Source organism: Danio rerio, chromosome 4 (genome assembly GCF_052040795.2).
Source record: "Danio rerio strain M-AB ecotype USA chromosome 4, GRCz13ab, whole genome shotgun sequence".
Taxonomy (NCBI): Eukaryota; Metazoa; Chordata; class Actinopteri; order Cypriniformes; family Danionidae; genus Danio; species Danio rerio.
Window position 1 is genome coordinate 3,165,107 of NC_141024.2, and position 13,301 is coordinate 3,178,407.

Here is a 13,301-nt window from a genome sequence, read left to right on the forward strand (position 1 = left end):
TTCACTGTTTCTGCTTATGATTTTATTTCATTTTTATTAATTTAATTGTAATTATTGTGAAATGCACTTAACAAATAAATTTAAATTGACTGTAAACCAAAATGAATAAAGCTTTAAGTCTTTATAAAAGCAATTCCACACCTCCTTAATACGACATTGAGCAAACACTACAACATTCACTTCTTGACACAGCAATGGCGATGATTTGGTTTGATGTGCTCAGCTGAAAAACACTTGCTTTTAAAGCTGACAGAAATGGACAAAAGCTGATGCCAGTGTTAGGGATGCGGTCATACGGTGTGATGATGTTTTTTCAATGTCTGTTCTGGCTCACCGGGCCGGTCTGATGGTGGACATCACTGTTCTCCACACAAATATCCAAATCTAGTGACCAAAACAACAGAGCTGGACCGGAAATACTTGGTCTCCACTGAGACCTCGACCTCTGACCTCACACAGAGTCAGTCCAGAGCCTCAGTGGAGGAACAAAAAACCCCCTGCAGAAGGAGTTTCAGGTTCCAAGAACAGAGAGACAAAAGCAGTGGCCAGAAAAACCTCCATACTCCCATTAAAATACTGGACTCACAACTCATACTGCACAGTATGTGAAGGTCAGAGAGAGAGAGCGAGGGAAAGAAACAACTGATGGATAGATAGATAGATAGATAGATAGATAGATAGATAGATAGATAGATAGATAGAAAAGTGGATGGATGGATGGATGGATGGATGGATGAATGGATGGATGGATGGATGGATGGATGGATGGATAGGTGGATGGATGGATGGATGGATTGATGGATGGATGGATGGATGGATGGGTGGACGGATGGATGGATGGATAGGTGGATGGATGGATGGATGGATTGATGGATGGATGGGTGGACGGATGGATGGATGGATAGGTGGATGGATGGATGGATGGATGGATGAATGGATGAATGGATGGATGGATGGATGGATGGATGGATGGATGGATGGATGGATTGATGGATGGATGGATGGATTGATGGATGGCTGGATGGATGGATGGCTGGATGAACAAAACAATAGATAGATAGATATAGACGGTCAGACGGGTGAATGGATATGTATATGGATATATGGATGGATATATGGAAAAATGGATGGATGAATGGATATATGGATGGATATATGGAAAAATGGATGGATGAATGGATAGTAGATAGATCCAGAACAAAACATCTCCCGTTTACAGCGATCTCCAAAGTAAAATATGAATTCTTGGTCTAGATAGTCAACAATATTTTCACTTTTTGTGAATGTCATTTTTTTCCTGACCAGTGTTTCCGATAAGTATTAATCATATCTTAAAGTCACAAAATAATAAAAATAAATAGTTTAGAAGTAATAATTCACAATCATTTCTAAAAGTAGGTTCAAAGTATATTATTGTTCAGTGCACTAATCTTCAGAAGTCTACACAGAGTTGCAGAACACACAAAAGCACAAGCGGTCACATCATTAGCTGCACGTGCTAATCAAAGCGAGGCTGTCTGGCTAAAGCTCGCTCCGCCAATAAATCAGCTGCAGTATTTGCCTTTGGCTCAGATCTCTCTGTCACACTTGCGTCACTCCTCAGGAAGGCTGAATTTACAGCTGGTGTGGATGTGCATCAGGAATTAGCCAAGAGGAAAGGCAACTCTTGCAAAAACAAGCAGCACGTCTGTCAATGTTGACGGCGAGCGCTAGACGCACATTCCACTGCATTCTGCGTTCGCGTTGCACAAAAGCCCCTGGCTGCGGTGTCAAACTTTTAATGACGCCAACAGTCTGACTGCTGAAACGGATCCTTCAGAGCCACACTGTAACCCTCTGTGCTCCAGCGTTCTGTGTTTCAGCAGCGGCATTAAGGGCTCATTCACTCCAAATGCATCTTTGCTATTAAAAACACAAATAAACGCAAGTGTAATGGTCAAACAGGGGCATTTACACTGAAAAAACAATAGAAAAGTAGTGCAATGGAAAGGAAAAGCGCATTCTGCATGAACGGCCCCTAACACTATCATTATAGCTCACACAGCAACAGAGGAGCCGCAAGCACAGCCAGAAAACCTGCGTGAAGAAGACAGAGGCAGTGGTGTGGGATATTACAGACTCTGGCAGTGGCCGGATGAGGCATCTGCGCAGGCTGAGGTGTAATTGACTGTGCTGGGCATGATGGGATTGAGAGCAGTCGCTCGGATCTGCTTGTAACTGGTGCTCGCATGTCGAACCAAAAATAAATAAACAAAAAGACTTTAGAAACAAGGCGTTTTGTCTGAGTTTACTGAAGAGAAGTGACATGATGTCCGATATAAAGGATGCTTTTTGATGTGTTTTTCTTGTTTTAAGCATATTCAAATTAATAATTCTTGTCTTGTTTATCAGTAAAATATAACTGTAACCCCACCTGCCCTACACTACACAACCCACTACGAACTGGTATCGAACCGCCAACCTTCCGCATGGGAGTCGGTTGCTCTACCAAGGAGGTGAAAGACCATAGCCTCTAGCGTCTGTCGCTAGAGCACCTTTAGAGGTCAGAGGAGTGAGGTTTACCTGCACAGCACTTACTAATTGGCCTATGTTACATAACAACAATCAAAAATCAAGATACACACAATATAATAATAAAAAAGTTTGAGTATCTGGAAAAATAACTAGTCAAGTATTATGTGTTGTCATCATGGCAAAGATAAAATAAATAATGAGTTATTAAAACTATCATGTTTAGAAATGTGTTGAAAAAATCTCTCCATTAAACAGAAATTGGGGTAAAAATATAAAAGAACTCAAATGTAATAATTCTGACTTCAACTGTATGCAACAAAGAGACCTTTAAAATAAAATATTACTAATATCCTTTCAATTTCAAGTCAATAATTCAGATTAAATATAACCTATCAGAATAGAGGGTGCGGAAGGCAAACAAGCATAACATCCAGACTGAACTCTTTCTGTAACAGCACGCATCAAACCAGGCCTTCTGTGGAGCTGACACGCTGTCAGATCCGCTGTTAAACACGTACAGGTGAGGACAAGCAAACAGCAAAACCATCCCATATATTGACACACGTTCAGCTCTGTTCGCTCTCAAACACACACACACACACGGTCATAAAGATTCCTCTTCAACTTAATGTCAGCTCCAACAAACTCAAGCTGGACCACCCAGCACTGTATATGCTCAATGCGGAGACTTACAGCACATAAATATGGCATCCGCTGTCAGTGAGGAACCTCTTCAGAAGGTGACAGTCTGCGCCTTGATTCCCAATCTAAACAAACATCACATGCAGCCGTCACGTTTCTCCTGCGGGCACAGCTTAAAACAGCAAGTGACGGATCTGTTTTTTGTTTGTTCGACAGGCCCGCAGAGAACATTGTAATCTGTTTTGCTCTACTGAGAGATTTCCTTTAAGTTTGTGAGAATTTAATTCATCTGGGAGATCTCACTTCAGTCAGATTTATTCTGCTAGAAAATTAAATATGGGTTGGTTTTGTTCTACTAAAATATTTAAAATTCATGTTGTTCTAATAGCGTTTGCTTACATGATTCATTTAAGTGAAATAATTATTGGTTAGTTTTGATCTTTCTAAAGGTTTTAATATTGGTTGGATTTGTTTTATTAAACACTGTAAATATCGGTTGTTTTGTTTTGTTAAGAGATATAAATATTGGTTGGGTTTGTTCTGTTGAGTGTTGTAAATATTGGTCTTTTTGTTCTATAAAGAGATATAAATATCGGTTGGTTTTGTTCTGCTGAGTGCAGTAAATATCTGTTGTTTTGTTCTTTTTGTCTAAATATCAGCTCTAAACATTAATTGTTTTGTTAAATATCTGTCAATAGTGTTCTACTGAGAGATTTCAAAATTGTTTTATTGTACGCTTTTGTGGCTGGTTTTATTCTATTCAGTGCTTTAAATATTGGTTGGATTTGAATATTGGTCAGTTCTGTTCTATTGAGTAATTTAAATTTCAGTTGATTTTGTTCTACTGAACGATTTAATTATCAGTTGCTTTTATTCTACTGAGTGCTTCAATTATCGGTTGATTTTATTCTACTGAGCGATATAATTATCGGTTGGTTTTGTTCTATTGAGTTTTATAATTATCAGTTGGTTTTGTTCAATTGAACGCTACAATTTGTTTTGTTCTATTGAGCGTTTTAATTATCGGTTGGTTTTGTTCTATTAAGTTTTTTAAAATATTACTTGGTTTTGTTTTATTGAACGCTATAATTATTAGTTGGTTTTGATCTATTGAGCGATACAATTAACGATTGATTTTGTTCTACTGACCGCTATAATTATCAGTTGGTTTAGTTCTATTGAGTTTTTTAAAATATCGGTTGGTTTTGTTCTATTGAGCGTTACAAATATTGATTGGTTTTATTCAACTGAGTGCTATTATTATCAGTTGATTTTCCTTCTATTGAGCGATATAATTAACGTTTGGTTTTGTTTTACTGAGTGCTATAATTATCGGTCGGTTTTGTTCTATTGAGCGCTACAAATATCATTTGGTTTTGTACTACTGAGCGCTATAATTATCGGTTGATTTTGTTCTATTGAGTACTTTAAATATCAGTTGGTTTTGTTATATTAAGCGCTATAATTTACGATTGGTTTTGTTTTACTGTGTGCAAAAATTAGCGGTTGATTTTGGTTCTATTGAGCATTACAATTATCAATGGCTTTTGTTCTATTGAGTTCTTTTAATATTGGTTGGTTTTGTTCTTGTAAGAGATTTATATTTCTATTGCTTCTATTGCTTATATTTCTAGTTGTATTTTGAGATTTAAATATTGGTCTGTTTTGTTATTGAGCACTCAAAAAATTGGTTTACTATGTTTTGTCAGAGATTTAAATATGAGTTGGTTTTGTTCTACTTTGATATTTAAATATTGGTCAGTTTTGAGAGATTTAAATATTTGAATATTAAAAACAGTCCAGAGAGAGGAAAGTGACAAACAGGCCGCAGAGAACACCATGTTCACCCGAAGCTCTTCTGGCCAATTAAAAGCGTCCTCTGTTTGGGCAAAGAGTGCGAGTGACGTCGGCTGAGAGCTCATGCTGTGTGCACGTTGCCTCTGGCAGGGCCTTGTATGGAATAAAAGCTCTGGAAAGGAGACTGGCAGTCACACAATGGTCTGGAAGAGGAGAGAGTGGCACGGGCATGACACTCTTCATGCTGCAAAAGGGTCATGACCTCATTAGTTTAACGAGAGATGCACAATGAGGCTCATCCAAGCATCTGTCCAGTGCTTGTGTGTCTTTGTGAAGCGTACAGCATTTACACTTTGCCTTTTCGATTGATGTGCTTCCCCTTAGGTTAACTTTGTTTGCCAATACATATTGTTTCAAAGCAACTTCACAGAAAGTTGTACAAGTATGTCTATAATGCCTTAGTGCTGACTTATATTAACTGTAAAATATTGATATGAGATATGAGAGATCATACTGGTCATAGATCTGGCTACAGTGTGGTTTATATTAAAATATAAAGATGTTTTTGCATAATATCATTGACATCCAGAGTCTGCAAGTCAATGAGTACTGTCTTCCAACATTTTTCTATATAATTTTGTTTATTTAGATTCAAATGTTAGTTTAAAGATTTTAACTTCACATTTTATTTCTATTTAAATATTTAAATATTGATTAGATTAGATTGTTTTGCTCAAGTAAGAGATTTAAATCTTGGGCTTTTAGAAAGGATTAATAAAAAAGCATCATATGTTGTAGGTTGAATGCTTGCAATCATAATGACAAAAATTATTGAGATTAAGCTAATGGTTGGTATAGTTTAAAGCAAGAGTGACCAATTCTCCAAATCCCCGCGAGCATCTACCTAAATACGTTCCCTGTTTGTCCTCAGATGCATTATCTGCTCTTGTGCACATGTGTACCTATTCATTTGACTGGAGGGTAAATATTTGTCTTGGCAGTGTCAGCGGGGGCCCGGCCAGAGTAAGTGGCACTAAGGGAATTCTCCCATGATCCCATAGGGAGAGACGGGCACTGGCAGCCCGGCTGAACTCGCTGCCAGCGGTCTGCACGTGGAGCCGGCACGCTGTTTTTTTTTTCCCCCTCCGTGCGTCTCTCGAATAAAAAGCGGACAGAGTCACTGCAGCTCTAAATGTCAAGTGTGATATAGAGGCACTTACGTCAAAATGAGATAAGATTACAGTGGGCTCTGCTGGGGCACTGAAGGCAGAACCCTCAAGTGCACCAGGAAAATGCATTAGCACACGACAAATAGAGCGAAAGAAAGCACCTTTCTTATTTCTACGCTCTACGCTAGCGTGCACCAACCGTCTAAAGAAAGAGGATATCAAAATGGTCTTTACACTAAGAAGAAATGCTTCTTTTTTAAACTAAAAAAACTTTAGCCAATTTTTTCCTTCTGTGACATCAATGCAAACCCCTTTGGTAATCACTCTTAAAAAATAAAAGGTATATATTTGTAGCTAAAAGAGCCCATATTGGTTGCATAGACACTTTAATACCTTACACTAGTGTACTTTTTAGGTGCTAAAATATCAATATGGTAACACTTTAGTTTAAATAACAATTCACGCTATTAGATGCTGGCGTATTTTTAACTGCTTATCATCAGTAGTTATAAAGTATGATCTTATTCTACATCCATAATCCTTCACAAAACCCAAACCCACCTTCTACCTTACCAACTATTAAAGAGCCCCTATTACTGGTTTTTAAAAATGACCTTCTATTAAGTGTGTAACACAGCTCTAAGTGAATGGAAACATCCAGCTGAGGTTTAATTCTGAAAGTGCATCATATTTAAGGTAGGTTTGGGGGTGAGGTGTCTGAATAACACTGTTGAGAACCGGGTATTGTGTGCTGTGGTGTTAGAAACTACTTTGAAGCGTGATTCGGGCCACCGCCACAACCAGATCCTTTACCTATGTTAGCGACCTGGGGGTTTCACAGACTGTACCAAAATGACCAGGGGGAGGGGTTATGGTTGAAATTACAGGAGTTTTCTGGGAGAAATAACAAAACAGGAGGGTGGCAGGAGATGGGTCTGAAATATGGGAGACTTAAATACAGGAGAGTTGGCAGGTATAACATTTAAGTGTCATTAAAATTGATGCCTCATTTTCTGTAGTTTCAAAATGATGTGTTTGTATGTTCGCTCCACGCGGCTAATAATAATGACTTATCTGTTATAGATCAGTGCTTGTACTGTATCTCTCAGGTTAAATCTGTATGGGCTATTCACATATTGCGTCCAAAAACCACATTGAAAATGTGACGCTTCTTCCTTTACCGATTTAAATGCGTTTCTGAACTTGCAATCCTCTGCCGTTTGTCTTTGCTACAGTATGGCCACCATCAGCTGTTCCACACACGTGTGGCACGGTCAGTTTTCAAAACAGTGATCCACTGTGTGGATTAATACTGAATGTGTGTCGTTGTTATTACTTGGGGTTAGGGTTAATATGCTGGTGTTTAAACGCATTGCTTTGTTGCATTCCTGCATTGGGCTTTCACATACTCTGTGTGCTACTTCACTGACATGGCAAGCATTTCTCTCTGTCTCGCGCTGAACGCAGTTGACCAATCACAACAGACTGGGTCATTGAACCAATTAGCGCATAATAGCCTCACACCAAGGAGGGGTTTGGGACAAATGAATCACTGAATGAATCATATGGGAGTCCTTAAAATAATTAAATAAAAATATATGCATATTATAAGACAATGAAAGTGTTTTTGACCTTGCATGCACATCAGCCTGTTGATGAAGACCATCAAAACCAAAATATGACCTTTTATAATGCATAATAGGGGCTCTTTAATAAACAGCCAATTAGTAGTTTATTAAGCTAGTAGTGATAGTTTATGGTTTGTTAAACCGTGAACTGTGACCTAAACTAAAGTGTTACCATGAAAATAACCCCACCATTTACTCTCCCTGATGTTGTTTTAAGCCTTTATGAGTTTCTTTCTTCTGTTGAACACAATATTTTAAAGAACAACTTTCATAGTAGAGAAATAAACACTCGGAGCAACCAAAATATCTTCATTTTCATGTTCAATAAGAGAAAGAAACTCAAATATTAAATATAATTTCATTTCTAAGTGAACTATCTCTTTAAGATACCATTATGCAACCTTTAGGTACAAAGAAATTACCTTTTGAGAAGGCACCATCCCAGTGACAGCTTTCATTTCTAAGAGCGTAGCATGCATGTGCTAACAATCACAAAGCACTATAAATCCATCTATAATGTGCACTAATCCCTCTCAGGTTTGCTTGGAAATGTGCTTAACTCGTCCTGCTGTGTTCCTGCCTCTCATCTCAGCGCAAATCTGCACACCTGCTTGGCCTGAGAGGAATCCCCTCATCCCGGACGAGCCCCAAACTAAGCGGGTTAGACTGTCAGATGGGCCAGAGATGACTCACGCTGCTCATCAATGGCGTTAATCCCATCAGTGATGCTCATCAATGCTAATTAGGCCCAAATCGGTGGGGCAGGAGGGCTGTCGATCCGCACAGCACTCTGTCCCCCCGATTGCTTATTGATTTGATTTGGCCTTTGCATCACATCAGCCCCCGCAGACCGGCGGCCGTTCAAAAGGACAGGTGAGGAGGATCATAGGAAAGAACATTAGGAGGCTGGTTCATTACTACAGGAAAAAACACATCAACAACAACAACATGGGCAGCTGGAGAGAATGCAGACGTCTCTTATAGCTCATTAGTGTGGGATTTGCCTTGTGAACTGTCCACACATCATTATTCATGAGTCTAAATGTGTAACGTCCTCTGTGTGTGCATTAGCTTTGGGAAAAATTGTGTGATTTTACATGAAGTTGAAGATTGTTAACAGTTTAGCTGCTATGCTTTGCTGTTTTTAGCTTGGTAATATGTTTAAGCACATTTCTAGTATGTTTTATCCTGAACTGGGATCTTGCTAGCATGTTTTATACATTTTTAAGCACATGTTTCTAATATGTTACTGTGTTGTTAATGTGTAATAATAACATGTTAACATGCTTTTTTAACAAGCTTTTACCTGACTTGGCATGTCTTGTTAGCATAAATCATTTTTCTCAGATTGTTACAGCTGTGTTAGCATGTTTAACATCTTGCTAGCTTGTTGTTAATGTTTAACCACATTGTTAACATGTTTCTAACATGCTTTTGTTTGACTTGACATGTTGATAACGTTTTAACACATGGGTAAGAGGATTTAACATGTTGGTGGCATTACTCTTTCTACCATTATAGCTGCTTCTCGTAAAACATGTTAAAACAAATTAGCAATGTGCAAACAAAAACATAGCACATGCCATATAATGTTTTTGTTAGCACATTGCTAATATGTTTTAACATGGTTTCATTTGACTAAAGATGTTGCTAACATGTTTTAACACATGATGAAGATTGTTTAACATGCTAGTAGCATGAATTAGCTTTTTTTCAACATGTTTCTATCATTATAGCTGCTACTAGAATGTTTCATGCACGATTAAGCCAATGATTTAGCCAGTGAATTAGCATGATGCTAACATGCTAACGTATTGTTAATGTTTTAAAACATTGCTAGATTGTTATTGGTTTGTTAATGCGAGTGAGGCTAGTGTTGTTGTTAATATTAACACACTGTTAACATGTTTCTAACATGCTTTTGTCTGTCTTAACATGTTGCTTACATGGTTTAACATGTTGGTAGCATTCATTTTTCTAACATTATAGCCACTTCTGGCATGCATTATGTTTTTGTTAGCACAATGCTAATATGTTTTAACATAGCTACATCTGACTAAGCATATTCCTAATATGTTTTAACACAAAATTAATATTGTTTAAGATACTGGTAGCATGAATTAGCATTTCCCAACATGTTCCTAACATTATGGCTGCTACTGGCATGTGTTATGTTTCTGTTAACCCATTGCTGATATGTTTTAGCATAGCTTCAATTGACTAGGCATGTTGCTAACATGTTTTTAACACATGATTAGGATTGTTTAACATGCTGATAGCATGAATTAGCTTTTCCCAACATGTTTCTAACATTATAGCAGCTGCTAGAATGTTTTATGCATGATTTAGCACAATGGTATCTTGAATTAGCATGATGCTAACATGCTAACGTCTTGTCTTAATTAATTTCAATTCAATTAATCTTTTTTACAGCACTTATACAATGTAGATTGTGTTAAATCAGCTTAACATAGAAGTTGTAGTAAATTGAAACTGTGTCAGTCCAGTTTGAACAGTGCTAGATTGTTTCTAGCAAGTTGATTGCACGTTTTGTCAATGATGTTTTGATGAACTGAAGTTGTTAGTGATTAGCTGACTTAACACAATCTACATTGTAAAAGCGCTGTAAAAAAGATGAATTGAATTGAAATTAATTAAGACAAGACGTTAGCATGTTAGCATCATGCTAATTCAAGATATCATTGTGCTAAATCATGCATAGAACATTCTACGTTTTACAATGATGTTTTGATGAACTGAAGTTGTTAGTGATTAGGGGATTTTTCCAGATGTGTTGCAAGTCTGCACAGTAAAAAAAAGAAACAGCAGTTTTCAATGTCCACTATCCCACAGAAAAGCTGCTCGCTATTAAGCACTCAGGAGCGATTGAGAAATGCATGTTGTGCACCTTAGTGTGAAAGCACAGAAACTACTATCCTGTAAAGCCAAAACAGATAACTGGGCCACATTTGCACTGTAAAGTCAGCAGCCACCCTGAAGCACACAAATCTGGGCCTCCGGTCAACACACATTTCACTCCATATGGGAAATTTGCACTTTTTATTACAAATTGCGCATTAGTCTAACAAGAACCAGACAAGACACAGACTACACCTCCCCGAAATGCCAACCCAGAGCCAAGCACATCTGAAAAGGGTCTTTCTGCTCGGAAAAACAGTCATCTCAGGGCAGCCAAGTCTGCATTTTTCACCTCGATTTACCCCGTCAGCCAATCAACAGCGTCTAGATTACAAACGCTTCAATCCAAAATAAGTTTGACTGTCATTAGGGATCTCTCTCGTGGGACTGAGAGACACCAAAATAGAGGCTAAATGAAGCGGTGGACATCGGTGTCTCCTGATGTGCTGTTTTTTCCGCCGGCTGACATCAGCGAAGGCTCTGGACGCCTGTGATTGGGTTAGTGGACTCTAATGGCCGAGTCTGTGGAGGGACTGCATTAACCTCACACACAGCCACACGACTGATTACATTCATAATACTAATGAGAACGTGTCTGGTGTCCCAAATCACAGTAATAGAGCCTAACAGAAACCCGAGAGAGAAACACACACACATACACACGTTTAAAAGTCACACAAAACCTGCTGTTCTCCGTCTGTAACGTGATCTCGCTGCTAGAACTGAGAACAATATCTGTCAAATCTCTCAGTGAAAGTGCTCCGACCACAAGTGGCTTTCTGTGTATGTGTATGTGCGCTATTTCAGTTCCAGAGCTGCTCAAGTTGTGCTTTATTCTACATGCATTCGTTTGTGGACATGTGCTAATTGTTTGTAATTAATTGTGCAAACACATTAACAATGTATTCACATCTTTGGATGGAAACATAGCTGCTGTTGTTGTTTTTGGTTCTTTGTGATCATTTGTTCAGGGTGTGTTTAATATCGTATGGTTTTATTAAAAATTCTTCTAGTGAAGGAGTTTGAAAAGATGCTGTAATGCACAAAGTTAAAGAATAAAAACTCTCACAGAGAGCGTCTTAAAGTGTTCAGAGAAAATCAATGATTGATTGTAGGACATGACAGTGCTGCGGGCATCATCAGCGGCAGCAGAACAAGCCCTTTCAGGACGTTTACAGGTGTTTTCCCAGAATCCCTCAGCTCCGGGACTCAGTATTTTCCAGGAGCCGTGAGACTCTCTCCTCTAGCTGCTGCTTAATGACTCAGAGAAATCACTGGACTGAACACACACACACACACACACCGATGCACACGCATATTCACTTGGACACACGCACATACACAACATCTCAAGATAACAAAAGCACTCTCAACTCATACCACACACACAAACGAATGCACGTACACACACACACAGAGATACACAAACAAACATGCACATAAGCACACAAACACACATGCAGATAAACACAGACACGCACATGCATACGTACACGCATTAATGCACGCACACACATGCATGCATGCACGCACACACACACACACACACACACTTCCAGCACATCTCAATATAACATGGAACACACGAATGCATGCAGGCACTTACACACACACACTTTCTTTCTCATACATACACAGTGCAGAGTGTGTGTTATATTTCTGCAGCTGTTGGTTGTGTGTGTGTGTGTGTGTGTGTGTGTGTGTGTGTGTGTATAGTATTTAGAAATGAATGGAGACAGTGCTGGAGTATTTCTACTTCTCACTGTTCTGCTTTCCTTCAGCCGTGTGCAGTAATGCCGCTGCTCTGTACACTGACAGTATGGCACGACTGTAAACATCAGCATCATCATGTTTTCCAGTCAGTATGAAGCTAGCTGATAAACACACACACACCACTAACCACCACAGCGGCACAGAAACCAGCTCAATATACACAAGTTTGACATTTTATGAAAAGTGAATTATATGAAAAGTTTTTTTTAATAATGTAAGTATACTGTGGGAGTGCCTTTTACCACACTTATAATTACCAAATAGCTGATGTCCGGCATTTTCCTTCTGACCAAAATCTTCAGGGGACGCACAACAGGGAAGACTTAAACCCCAGTTCATATCAAAAGAATTACATCTCTAATTATTGCTCAGCGGGAGATGATTGCGGAACATCAATGGATAAGTGTCCTGATTAGATTATCTATTTTTTTTAAATTAAATTAAATTAAATTAAATTAAATTAAATTAAATTAAATTAAATTAAATTAAATTAAATTAAATTAAATTAAATTAAATTAAATTAAAATAAATTACATATAAACATACAATGAATAAAATATAAATCTATATAATATTAAAAAAAATATATATATCTCATATAAAAATGTATGTAAGTATGTATGTGTATTTATGTATATATGTATGTGTATACACAAATATTACGTAATAATACAATGAAATAAAACATCAAAACAACCAAATATATTTAAAATGTAATTTAATTATAAAAATACAATAAATAAAATATATATTTACATAATATTATGATTAATATTTAATAATTAATATTTTTAACAATTAATATTTAATATTACTAATATTAATATTAATAAAATAAAAGACAAATATCTAAATAAAA

At 37.6% G+C, this 13,301-nt stretch overlaps 1 protein-coding gene across 27 annotated transcripts in view; it reads right to left on the reverse strand.

Annotated features, from left to right (window-relative positions):
• The window catches only part of pde3a (phosphodiesterase 3A, cGMP-inhibited), a 176,992-nt gene that overhangs the window by 73,161 nt on the left and 90,530 nt on the right, over nucleotides 1–13,301 (reverse strand). The window lies entirely within an intron of this gene.